Source organism: Gasterosteus aculeatus, chromosome X (assembly GCF_964276395.1).
Source record: "Gasterosteus aculeatus chromosome X, fGasAcu3.hap1.1, whole genome shotgun sequence".
NCBI lineage: Eukaryota > Metazoa > Chordata > Actinopteri > Perciformes > Gasterosteidae > Gasterosteus > Gasterosteus aculeatus.
Genome location: NC_135698.1, coordinates 15,848,457 through 15,862,378, shown reverse-complemented (window position 1 = coordinate 15,862,378; position 13,922 = coordinate 15,848,457).

The window sequence follows — 13,922 nt, the reverse complement described above, 5'->3', positions numbered from 1 at the left end:
AACATTTGCGTGTTGATGAAAAGCTGCTGGATTCAGTTGTTTCTTTAGAGAGAAACAGACTCGTCTGGACTGCAGCTCTGCGTCACTCACACCAACTTTACTTTCACTTCAGCAAATGTTGTCACAAATTCTCCATCTTAGTAGTTTTAATCCTGCCTGCTTTTTTAATTAACTCTCCTGCAGCCCATTCCATTCATAAAAAAACAGCAACGAGTGACTTCTTGTCATAACTTAGAACTTTGAGGTCAGTTTTTAAATCTTATAAAAAGGTGCCACCAGGAGTCCTTGGCTGACATTGTGAGGGTGGACCTCCATATTTTAGAGAGCTCAGAGAGCCTCCCTCCGCTCCAGAACTAGTTCCCAGCCCTAAATCAAAGTGGAACATTAATGACAGCGAACACGCGTACCTGAGCTCCTCGTCCACCACCTGCTGGATGTTTAAAAAAACAGACGTTATTTAGGTCAGAGCGTCCCCCCCGGAAAAAGAGCATCTTCTGCCGGCTGTTCTGTAACAGATTGTGTGGGGATTTAATTCATTTTTATTGCCTCCATGGCAATAGAGATTAGGCAATTAACCTGCATGTCACTGTAATTATTAGGACACTTTAGCAGAAAATTAATTAATTTCCCAAACGGTGGCAGAAGAAAAGGACGTTTACGTCGCTGCGCTGACGGGTAATCAGAGGTCTCACTCACGAGGTTGTTGACTATTCAAAGCTCAGGATGGAAACTATAGAAATCCAACACTCACTTTCAACCCTGAAACAATAGGCGTCCCACAATGCTTTGCTGCATCGGGCTCAGCCAGCATTTTTTTTCCAAAAAGTACTTTTGTTTCCTTTCTTTTTCTGACATAATGTAAAAAATAAATACATTTATATTGCAGCATGAAATATTATTCCAATGGGAGCCCATGTGCACTATTCTTAGAAAATATTAAGCCTCAATATAATTACATATTCTTTAATGGATGATTTGGTTTCACATATAAACATGTTTTCTATCAGGTTGTGAGTATTTCTGCTGTAGAATTGGGCATTTTAACATGGAGGTCACAGGGATTGTTTTACTTGAACAGCATCTTTGATCCAACTGAGATCCAACTTCTCAGCCATATTTGACCGTTTATGTTTTAATCACAAAGGAGAAAAGCATTCTTCCCTTTTTTCCTCCATCAATATTTATATGTTGATGTCACGGCTCGCTTAAGGAAACCCTGAATGTTAAATCCACTGAAAAAAAATCACTTTCAGCTCATCCGTTATCATGAATGGAAAGAGTGACCTGGGAATAATTCATGCTGCCGGTTGCTGAGAGTTCTTTGGAGAGTCTGCGGTGACGTTAATATTAACACCCCCCCTCCCCCATTGATGGACGCGTGAGAACATGTGGAAGGACAGAGGAGCCGACGCCCACATCTTTAACACACTTCAGCCATTGATATTCAGCACCTGCCACTCCGCCTGCTCCTTAATTACATTGTGAGGATTAATGAAATCAGTGTCATCGTTGCAGCACGGAGGGGTCGGAGGTCAAAGAAAGACCAAGAGGGAATGTTAGTGAGTGGGAGCATATGATGGTATTTTAATTAGTATGCTAATGTGTTACAGTGCGAGTGTTTTCAGCTCACACTGTTTCTATTAATCCCGATAAGTTATTTATGAACATAATGGGTGAGATGACAAAGCGTGAAGTGAATGCTGACATTAAGGTTTGAGCACTTTAATGTATTTTACTGCAAAGGGAATAAAACCATTTAGAAATCCCCCAAACTTTTTTTTATTGAACTCCCGTCTAAAGCAGTGACTTCATGAATGTGTTTAATTCCAAAATTGAAAACTTTTATTTTGAAAACATAAAATCCATGCGAGACACACCAGATGTGGAACACAAACTCATGAGAGTATTAGTACTTTCCAATGTATGTGACGTGACCCTATGGCACATGGCGCTTTGCCACATGACACAATGTCACATGACACTTTTGCACATGATGCATTATCTTTAAAAGGAACCTTTTCAATGTGTGTTTATTCATATTGCACGGTGCCTTTTTAAAGTGACAACAAACCCTGTTACCATATTCTACCAGATATAGGAGTGAATTCGTTAAGTAGACAGCTGCAGCTTTAGGCCGCGTCGGAAGCCGACCGGACGCATGCCGCAGATGACGGAACTGAGTCACATGACGTGGCATCTGTACAATGACGCTTGCCTTTGGAGCTCCTCCAGGTCGGCGTCCCTGCAGGGATCGAGGGGTCTTGGAGATGGAAAGGAATGCTGGGGAGAGGAACGTTAGGAACACGCTGGAAGAGGAAAAAAAAACACAAGTAGTGGAGTAATGGATGCATAGCAATTCACCCTCGGGATAAATATAATCTAATCTTTTTTTCCTTCATTTCAAGTCCTTTGAAGTCCTACAATACCGATGTGAGAATTTTAAAAAATGGGAAAAAACATCAGGGTTCAAACAAATATTGTTCTCACAGCAGATGGGTCATTAATTAGTATTTTGAAGATCTAAAATTTTGTTTTGATCGGAAAGTGTACACATCTTTTGTTTCGCCAAAAGTAAGACGTTTGATGTATTTAGCGTAATTAAATAAAAAAACCCAAAACTATTTTCTTTGATAGTATAATAATGTATTTTGTGTGTGTGAGTGTGTGATCTTAATTTAACAAATCTATCTTTCTTAAAGCCTCTATCTTTCGAGAGTGTCTCTAATCCTCGAGTGTGAGAAAGGACAGAGGAAAAAAGGGGAAGAAGACCGAGACGGAAAGAGGAAAAAGTGTCGAGCAGCGAATCGGGGACTCATCAGTCGGCCTGTCGACCTGCCGTCTCTTTAAACGCTGCCATGCTAATAAGCCTGCATTCGTCTCAACAAACACTAATTACAGCGACTCGATCGGCTCTCGTCACATTAACATTCACAAACGAGCTTCTGAAGCTGAGACCCCGGGACGTGGGAGGAGCCTAACGCTGTCTCTTCACCTGGAGATATTTACAAACTTACTACAGACTTTATGAAGTCTTTGGCAAAAACAGTTGACCGTCTTCTTATTTTACGGCTGTTTTGTTTCCTATTGTTACTCCACGCCGTCTGGCTTTGAACAGATTAATATCTCCCCCATCAGGACAAATCTTCTTTGTTCACTTCATTTGTTCCTGTTAGCAGACTCAGCTTCCAGTCACTCATTCACACTCTCATTTCTCTTTTCCTTTTTTTTCTTGGTCCCTTGAATTATTATCAGAGATTGCTGCATTTATTATTGTGGACTTATGTTTCCTGGAAGCCATTGCTGGAGCAGTGGTTAGTCCCCGTTGATGAATGTTGGCTAATCGCAGCGTTCTCGCTCATTCATCACGTCTTTAGAGGACGTCCCTCCGGGAATATTAACCAGGCCACTCCACCCTTTAAGGAAGTCTTTAGTGATGTTACAACAGCTCTGGGCCGACAAACCAGGTGATGGAGGCAGAGGACCCCGGGACAGAGGACAGGATGAGATATGAGGTGAATACTTTAGTGTCAGTATCCTTGTCTGACCCATTCTGTCTTTTGCCTCAGTTTTCCCTCATGTGTCTGTCATCCCAGTTTGTTTTGTTTTGCCATGTGCTTGTTGTCTGTGTGTTGTTGGTCCCACCTCCAGACGCCGCCCATTGCCACGCACCGAGCAGTACACAGCCGAGACCGATGGGGACTCTCAATGGCTGTATTTCAACCCTGGTTCTGCAAGCTTGGGTTGTCAGTCGGTTTCGTCTTCTTCCCTGGTAGTCACCAAGGCCGGTCTGTGAGTGCCACTGCCTGACCTTGTGCGTTACTGACTTTCTTCCTCTCGCCGTCTGTAGAGTTCCTGTACTCCACCAACCTCCGATGACGAGCCACGGGACTCACAGCGTGATCTGTCTTTTGGGAGAACAAATACATTTGGATACCGGCTCCTGCGGTTGCATTTGGATCCTTGTCCTTGACAGTTGGGAGAGTCATGAGTCTGCAGCAATGAAGGGAAGCCTCATAAGACCTGTTGCACCAGTCTGGTGATCAAAGGAGCTGAAGAAGCATTTCTACCTCTTCTGAATGTCCATGTGGAGTTGGGTGCAAAACATGCTGTCAAAGAGATGTGATGAATCGACCCAATGTGAAAAAACTATGTCTGTCAACATTTATGCAAAAGCAGCTGATGTTTGTAACTTTAACCGTTAATTGTGAAAGAAGTCATTGAATGAAGAAACTTGGACCAAGCAGCAGCAGCAGGTGCTTCATACAATGTTTATTTGATCTGTTCTCAATAGGTCTGGAGGAATCTCCTCCCTGGAAACTTGCATCCCGATTACATCATTACTGCTGACTCAGTGACATCTGCACAGCCATCAAACCCAAGTTTGAAGCTCCTGCTGCCGAAAGTTTTTATTGTCCTTTCAATTCCCTGACATGGTCCAACAGTTCTGGCAGCGAGTGACATTCCACCGTATCTACATCTGTTAGCCGCTAGACGAACGGAAATAAAAAGGATTTGGTTAATTAAGTAACGTTTTATTAATTAAACAAGCTGCCATTAGCAAGCTGCCGAAGTTGTGTCGGGCGGCAGGATCCTGAAGAGAAGTCTTCTTCCAGCTCAGGTCGGACGGAACACAATAATCCCTCTTTGAAACCTGCGATCTCCCCAGTCTGCCCGGCCCCGCTCGGCTCTGCTTGTCAGCTCATGATTTGTGGGTCTCACAGGAGAGGAGCGGGAGGATCTTCACTAGGTTCAAATCTGCAAACAATGAGTCTTCCTCTGGTGTGATGGATGGTGCGCATCCGGGCCCATTTGTCTGTGTTTTACAATTGTTAAAGAAACTTTGCTTAACGTACAGTCCTGGATGTTGGCGAGGAAGAAGGAGACAAAGAAAGAAGGGAGATGAGACGGATGTTTGCTTCAGTGGGGGGTGATATTAAGAAGGCCACGTAACAGTGAAATTACTTTATGTTGGTGGATTTTTGTCCTGATTAACTCCCAACAATAGAAATAAATCTTTTCAAGTATGTTTATTTTCAGTTTTTTTTGTGCTGCATTTCTCATACTTTTTCAATGTACTAGTGATGTAAAGAGAAAATGCTTTTAGCAACGATAATGTGTGAAATCCAAACCAAAGGGGGCTGGGTTTTCACTCGTACTGATGAATCAACAACTCATATCGGCTTACTGTACCGTTCAGGTTCTCTATGGCCGCTCTCAAAGCTTGTTGTTTGAGCGAAAAAGCCGTAAGAAGGCAATGCACCCTACCTGACATACAGCAGCGTGACAAAGAGGCTAGCTGGTGACCACAGTGCAGCATTTAGCTGCCAAACAAACTATTGTATAGATTTTTCCCTCAAGAGGTGGTGGAGACCAAAAACGGAGTTACAAGAGAAATGATACAGGCCTTACCTTCATCAGGTGATCAAGATCCCTATTGAATCATTGGGTTGAATGTGTCAGTGCTCGATGTGCACATAAGCAACAGATGCTAACAAGCTCAAACGTACATCCATATCATTGCACCTTGCTGAGCTTTTTCTCGTCGTCAAGGATGTTTTTGATCAGTGTTTAAATTACACTCTGAACTCAAAATATAAAGAGAGCCCAGCCAGCTGTTCTGGATCAACACTTTCATTTGATGTCTTTGTCTCTTTTAGTTTGAAACTTAGTTAGCTAAAATTCACAATGTGAGGGTTGACTCGTGTATTACACAACCATATTTAACTCTATTAGGAATGATTTGGCATTTGTTTTTTTTGACCATCTGTTTAAAACGACAGAATCGCATTCAGACGTTTGCTTAAACGGATGCCGTTTTTTTTTTTTTTTTAGCATTTTCTTCTGTTTTTATCCCTTTAAAGAAACGTCACATCAGTTTGCCACCGGAAAACAATTAAAAGTTTATCTCGAAACTTTTACTCTTGATTCTATCATAGTATTGGCTCTGATGAGGAGCACAAAGCAGTATATTTTGAGCGTCTTTTGTACTTACTACAGTCAGATAATCCATCCACTCCTTGCTGGACTAGCGGATTTGCTTCATGTCTGGCCACCGTCGGGGTAATTGGACCTCCAGAGGAACAATTAGGTGATACGATAAAAGCGACGGGGCTTTTTGGCTTCTCCAACAAACGTCACTTTATTCCCTTTTGTGTTGCAGATCACGACGCTTTGAGAGCGGCCTGCACGGGGAACGGCTAACGAACCTCCATTAGTCGCACCGAATAGCTCAAATGTCTCTCTGTATTTAAACTTCTACAGAAAGCATTGAGGCCGAACATATCAGGTTGTTGCATTCATAAATTTCATAAATTTTCTTGTTCAACCATAAAAAGCAAGACTTTCCACGTGAATTTGGTTTGTAGAGCTTTCTAAACAAAAGTTAATTGAAGGTAATATCCAGCCTTTCCATCGTTCCTCGATTTATTCTGACAACATACTTCCCATTCACTGAATAAATACTGCTGCACTTTAAGAAAAGTTTTACCTCCACAGACAGCGCATAGCTTAGCATAAACACACACAAACAAACACAAAGAACTGCAACACAAATCGTACTGTTAAGAAGTGAAAGCTAGCAATTGGAGCGGCTTAAAAGACGGGTCAGCAGATGATTCCCCTAAACGAAAAGAAGAGCTTGTATTAGCAGAAACGGACAAACGGTTACGTTTAGCATTTTGACATTCAAGTTGGTTGGCTTTTTGGGCTTTGACTAGAAAGCTAAACCATTATCAACGACATAGTCGGATATTTATGAAGTCGCTCAGGATCTTTGTCTTTCTGCAAAGCCAAATCCATGTTTCTGAAACATCAAGTCAACGTTAATTTATTTGAAACTAAGAAATCTACGTATGTAGATGTATGTTAGTAAGTTATTTTAGCCCAAACCATGATGTTTTCTTTCCTAAACCCACTAAACTAGTTTACTTTTGTTAGACGTTGTCTAATTGTCTTATACGAGGTCGTATTTCTGAGATCACGTTGCTCTGATAGCTAAGTTGGGCTAGCCATTGCCATTATTAGTGTTTGTGTGATTGTACAGTAACAAATCTGAACCAAGTAAGACTTCGATGAATAAAAAACGTAAAAGGTTTTTATCGTTTTGAACAAACACAAAATTCCAATAAATGGGGCCATATATTGACCTCACAAACACTATTTCTCAATGGAAAAAGGCTAAAGGAACTCTGCTCTACGCTCACAGTGGGTAAAAACATTTGAATCCATTGACTGGAAAAGTTGAAAAATATTACTGGCTGCTTGTTGGTTTGTATGTTGCCCTAATTAATGAATCTCACTAGATGTAGACGTGGAAGCAGGTTGTCCAGCCCAGAGATGATCTCCTCTCCTCAGTGGCTATCATCCTCAAATCTCCCAGAATTGCTCCCTTTCTTCACAGAGGAAAGTTGACCTGACCAGTGACCAGGACAATAAGGAAATAAGCTGCAAGTACAGAAAAATCAGTAAAAAAACAGAAAATTCCTGCTTTTACCAGAATGCACGAGAAACGATGTGCATTTTTGTATTATTCTTGACGGACATATTTCCAGCGTATTCTACCACACAACAGGATATCTATATTTATGTACTTTTACATCTGAATACATGCTCGTTCAAGCTCTCGGTTTATTGTCACACACCTGTACTGTTCCAGTGTTTAAAAGCAGATTTGTGTGCTGCATGTTGTGTTAAAACATCCAATGTATATGTGTGTATCCACATATGTGTGTGTGTGTGTGTGTGTGTAGACGCTAACCCCCCCCCCCACCGCTCACCATCCACTAATGACAAATGGATGGAACGAGCCCTCGATGGGAAGCCAGCCGTGTGAAGTCAAGTGCAAAATTGATATTTGAGAACAGCTGATGCATTGTGGGAGCCAGGTCTGCACGGCGTCATTGGCTCTCTGTCGCGGCGATGCAACACCGACCCCGTCTCCATCAAGGCTTCACCCGGAGAGGGGGGGGGGGCCTCCAGCAAACAGCCCCTTGGCCGCGGGGAGGATGTCTGCCGCTCGGCGAAGAGTTTGGACTTGAAGTAAAATGACCGAAGCGACTCAAATGAACGTTTGCATAAAGAGGCTTCTCACCCGGACGACGTGCGTGAATCCCACACGGACAGAAGCCAACGTGCACAGAAGGCAACGTGCACAGAAGCTACTGGAAGGTGAATGCGTTTTCCTCTCTACAAGCCAGTAGATAAATTCCACACTTCTTTAAGCTTTTCTATCAGATGACAGTATTTGTTTCTTCTGGTCCATATTTAGGTTTACATTATTTAGCTATCAGCAAACTAATCTGTCACCGTCAGTGGGTTAAAGTTATGTCATATTATTATGTCATAATGTGGACTTGCTGATATAGGAACGCTTTCTGTCTTCCTGCAGCGATGGAGCACAAACCGCAGCATCCATCCGGTGTCCTTCCGTCCGCTCCCTGTGGACATAACCAAGTAGGTCGCGGTCCGAACCAGCAAACGGCCATGATGGATGGTGCCGGAGAGTGGCGAGACGTGATTCCCAGGAGACCGAGCGTCTCTCTCTGCAGGTTAAACAGCGCTCAATGCAGAGGAATCGCTTCTGACTTCTGATAGGACACACAAACACAATGTCAGAAGCATACACGAATGACAGTTACATTAATACATGAAAGGTTTTTAAAAGGTCAAAATGTAACTCTAAACTAGTAACTTTAAATGTTGCGCATCAAACAAAACACTTTCGCGTTTGCAGCAGTTTATGGTGGAAATGTCTTTATTCATGTAAAATGAACATGTTTTATGTTGCACAACCGTTTACCTCACTGATACATTTAATTAATTTGTATTGATTCATTAACCCCTGGACATTTAGCATGCCTGAGTTAGCAGTTAGCTCAAGCAAAGAGCAGCGAGCATGACTTTTAGGCTCCAGATTTTGTTTATTCATCTATATTAATTTTTTCTTCTTAGTTTTCACTTCATCTATGGAAATTAATTAGTTTATAAGTTATTTAATAAAACAGTTCAGAAAGAACTGAAGAATGAAATGCTCAATATACTGCAATAAATGTAAAAACTCTATGAAAATAGATAAATGAGGCCAGCTGCAGTGTGGTTTCACTTTCACTTCATCACTTCTTGACTGTGATTGGACGCTCAGCAGCTCAACAACCTTTTATTTATTGATGTGCATTTATTTCCACATGCGATGTGCGATGCGATTACCTACGGGCCAATGAAAGAAACACATTTCTCCTCTCAAAGGCGACGGCTCGGCGGCCGCGGACGGATGAACTCGGGTCCATTAACACATCCCCCCCGTAAGATCCTGCGAGACAGGATGAACACAGATGTTAGAGGACAGAACTAAATGTTTGGGAGTTTTCACTTATTTTACAATGCATGTGACGAGTCGTATTAGGACATGAAAACTCAGGATGCAGTCATTCATCATATATTTATATATGTTTCATGCCAACAATCTGAAATCCTTTGGATTCATTAAATATTTAGTCACTGCTCGGATCTGCATGCAGCTTTGTTAAAGACATTTATGTGCGAGGATCAGAACCTTTTTCCTTTCATCCTGTTCAGGACAAAAGGAACGGAGGGATTTGAGTGACGTGGTGAAACAGTCCACACAAACCCACATTAACACAGAATGGGTTAAATAATATATAACATGTTATGGCCTTTTCACACGAGGAGCGAAAAAACACAACATTCAAATGCAAAAAATCACCCATCAGTCAAACCGCCGGCTGTGGAAACGACAGTTGCATCACTTCCTTTATAAAAGGTTTGAATAGAGTCCTGCGATCAGAGGATTATGTTGACCCAGAGCCAGCATGAGGCCGTCAGTCTGAGGTCGACAGCAGCACAGATGAGCTACTGCAAGACGTTTGATTGAGGTAAACAGTTGAGCTGCGTATGTGTCCTGGGCTTTTATTGTGAAAGGGTAGAAGAGGCTGAGTCTGCCTATGTCGCTATTGAAAGGAAAAATGAAGTCTATAAAGTATTGGATCAGACTAAGGATAATAAAATGTACTTTTTATGAATGGGTTTGTTTCGTAAAACGTGATTGGTTGATGCCTTAATTGGTTTAAACTGCATTTACAGACACATTTCCCAAAAATCTTGAAAGAACTTCGGCCTGATGTTGTGCGTTCACATCAGCATGAATTTCCTCCTTGGGTCGAAATGTTTTCTGAGTCCTTCATGACACCTGAGGAGATATCTGCAGGCAGAGTCTGAGAGGAGGCAATCAGTCCAGCGGCTCTCAGTCCTCCTCAGACGCAGTCCAGTGACTCCTTTAATTAAGAAAAAACGTCAATTTGACATTTTCCGATGATAAATGTCTCTGGGAGCGAATCCAGCACCTGGAGGCAGAACCAAGGCAGGAGAAGCTCTGGAGAGACGAGCAGGGGCCTCGTTTGCGGCCTCCCGGGGGTCTCGTGGGCCTCTCGCGTACCTGCCTGCAAGGTGTCATGGCGGCGCGCTGGGACCAGCCCCGGTCCTCGGCCGCCTCATCCGACCTTCAACAAACAGCTCTGACCCCGACATTAATCATCAGCAGGCGGCGGCGTGTCTCTCCCCCAGCGCGTTGGACCTGTCGAACCGCCCCCCCAAACTCGCCTCATTCCCCTGTTGACGTCCACCCTCCTCGTCCTCCATGTCTTCCACTCCCACGCGGCTTTTCTCCTTAAGGTTCTCACATGACCAGTGATCCTTTAGAAGCTCTGATGATTTCATGAGCGTTGTTTATGTCTTAGTCGAAAGACTTTTAGTCCCCGAGGGTTGATGATATTAGTTACGACGATACGAACCTCTCACTTCAGCAGATGCCTCACTCTTGTTTTCCTCTGGAAGTCTCTCTGACCTTCCTGGTCAGTGATATTTTTCAAATCTTGTTTGACTTACTGAAATCTTTTGATCCAATATGTTCCACTTCTTTCTCAATGAACTTAACTACTAACTACTTTTTAGGCTTTTTTTCATGGCATTTTCATGACATTTCTAGACTTTTCTTTAATGAAATATTAAATGAAATGTTAAAATATTTTTAAAAGACACTTTTTTGAAGTAATACGTTTTCAATTCATTTATTGTGACTTTTTTTGACCTGATATTATTTTGTCAGGATTTTCTTCTGACTGATATTTTTAGTCTTTTTTACCACTTATCACTACAAACAAATATTTTTAATTTCATTTTCCGTGACATTTTTCAATCAAACATTTATAAAAAGTCATAACAGTAACTACCAAATATTGATTTGACATTTGACATTTGTCACAAATATTTTTTACATTTTTTATTTTTATGATATTTCACAACTAAATATTTTTTATACTCGTTTTTTCAAATCCTTTTTTTGAGCAAATATTTTTTGACATATTTCAGCCTTCTGTTCCTCTGACTTTGGTTGTGAACTTGGCTGCTCGTTCAAGAACGCCAGAGACCAAAACAGATTCATGAGCCCAGCCGAGTGGCGGTTCCCTGAATGTCACCTTCCTGTCTGACACTCCGAGAGGAAGAAGGTGTTTTGCATTTTACTTCCTGTAATTCGTGAGTAATATTGTTGAGGTTTGGACAAAGACAAACATTCTGAAGCTGGCACTTTGGGCTCAAAACCATTAATCAATTGATTATACCACTAACCAATTCTTCATTCACACAAAAAGATTTTTCCAGCTGATGTTAATTAAATGAACAGCTGGACGGCAGTGGCGTTGGGGAAAGAGGTAGAAGGAAGGAGGAAGGAAGAATGAGGAAGGAGAATGGACTTCAAATCCTTTCACAGACCTGATGTTGAATTCATCTGGGCATGAAACAAAGAGGATTCATATGCAGCAAACTCATATATATGTATACGTATATATACACACATATACTTTATGCATACACTTTATATGTATCATATATCAAGCCAGAGTGTGAGTGTGTTTTTGTACAAAGTATGAACATTTACGTGATTCACATCCAGCAAACATTAAGCTCCTGAGACTAAATTATTCAAATGGAAAACTTCCCACAGACAAACTCACACACACACACACACACACACACACACACACACACACACACACACACACACACACATGCTCTCCACGCACAGCGACACAGTGTTTATGTACTGTGTGTTATATAAAACGCGATTCACGTTGATGGAAAAAGACATCACTCTGCTGTGAAAGGCCTGCATGTGTTTGATAGAGTGCGTGTGTGTGTGTTAGTGGGCGTGAGTGAGTGTGCATCTCTCCCATCATGCTAATGTTACATGTAGGATGAGTTTTAGGGAGAAACTGCTGCATTTTTCATGTCTCCTGCATCCATTACAGCCCTCTGCTCTGGGGGCGATAAAACATCTGTTTATTATCAGTGGCAGATGTTTTTGTATGTTCTATAGATCTTTCAGAGTGAAAGACAGGATTAAAAAAGGAAAATCACTGGATATTTTATTTAGACGTTCAGAGTTAAAGTGTGGTACATTCTCTGTTCATCAGTGAGACACAATGGACAAAGCTTGTAACGTGTCCTCTGTTACGAAATCTTTGTTCTCCTGAAAATGTCGAGCAACACGTGTCAGATTCGGCTCGTCTGCGTTCAGATTTTTCAAAATGAATCTTTGTAGTTTGGAAAAAGATTGTGAAATTCTTGGTTCGGTTAATGGAACTAAAATAGGTCGTTGAGTTGAAGTAAGACAACTATTTGGTTAGGTTAAGATAAATAGAATATTTATTTAAGTGGATTTAGGCGTTATGGAGGGACGGTTCCATCTGGAATCCAACCGTCGTCTCTGCCTCTCTGACAGCAGGATTACAAGAAGCAACTTAAGCAAACAGTTTTAATTGTTCATCTTCTTCTTTCTCCGAGGCGTCAAGGACACAAAGTTACAGTAAACTGTTGGTTTGTGTTCAGACTGTTTGTACGTGTGAATGAACATGAATATTCATATGACATTAACATTTGAAAAGAGCATTTCAAGATAAAATCCATCAGCTGCTCACCGATTCCAAAACACGCTGAGACGTTCGCAAAAACCTTCTGCTGAAGAACTACTTTACTTTTTCCCGCTGATGATGGAAAAAACTATTTTATGTTGAGGTTAATCTGTATTTGGAGATATATTGAGCATATTTGAAAACATCTGCACAATAATGTCCCTCAGGACAGTCTTTTAGGTTTGCGTTGGTTTTCTGGCAGATGCAAACACTGTGGATCTTTTTTTCTCTTCATATTGAGCTCAATGAAGATTGAAGATGCACAACTCACAAAATGGAACTCTGTAAGTCAAACGGAGAACGCAGCCATGCAAACGTCTCCAAACAAACTACCTGGAGACCACGCAGGGAATATGGTGCACTTTTATTTTTACCAAACTGGCAAAATCGTTGTCATCTTTGAACTTTGTGTCGCGAAAAAAGTAATTAAGAGAATACAATTGTTTCCAATTTAATGACACGCGCATCAGGACGACTTTAGGTGGAGGAACGAATGAATAACAGAGTTATGAGAGGGGCATGATATTATAACACATTTACAAGAGAACATTGTTATTTACAATGATAATATACTTGCATCTGTTCAATGCATTCCGTTCTGAATAGGTGCAATTCCACCCACAAATTGCTTTGTTACACAGAACCACCTGAGAAACCATTAGTGGAAACGGTTTGGAAAAGGGCGGGCTCTTTAAAAAATATATAAAATATACATACATCAAATTGAAATACGTTGATTACAATTAGAGTCATTTGACCATAAAAAGCAAAGCCATGTTTTTCCTTGAGTAAAAAAAAACACACATTCTCGTTGGACCTTTGAAAGATTCCACAAAATAACAAGTCAGATACATTTATTCCAATTCATCCTGATAGCGATGTGAATGTGTGAACTAAATGTTATTTTCTTATATCTACATTCTGTGCTTCTCTTTTATA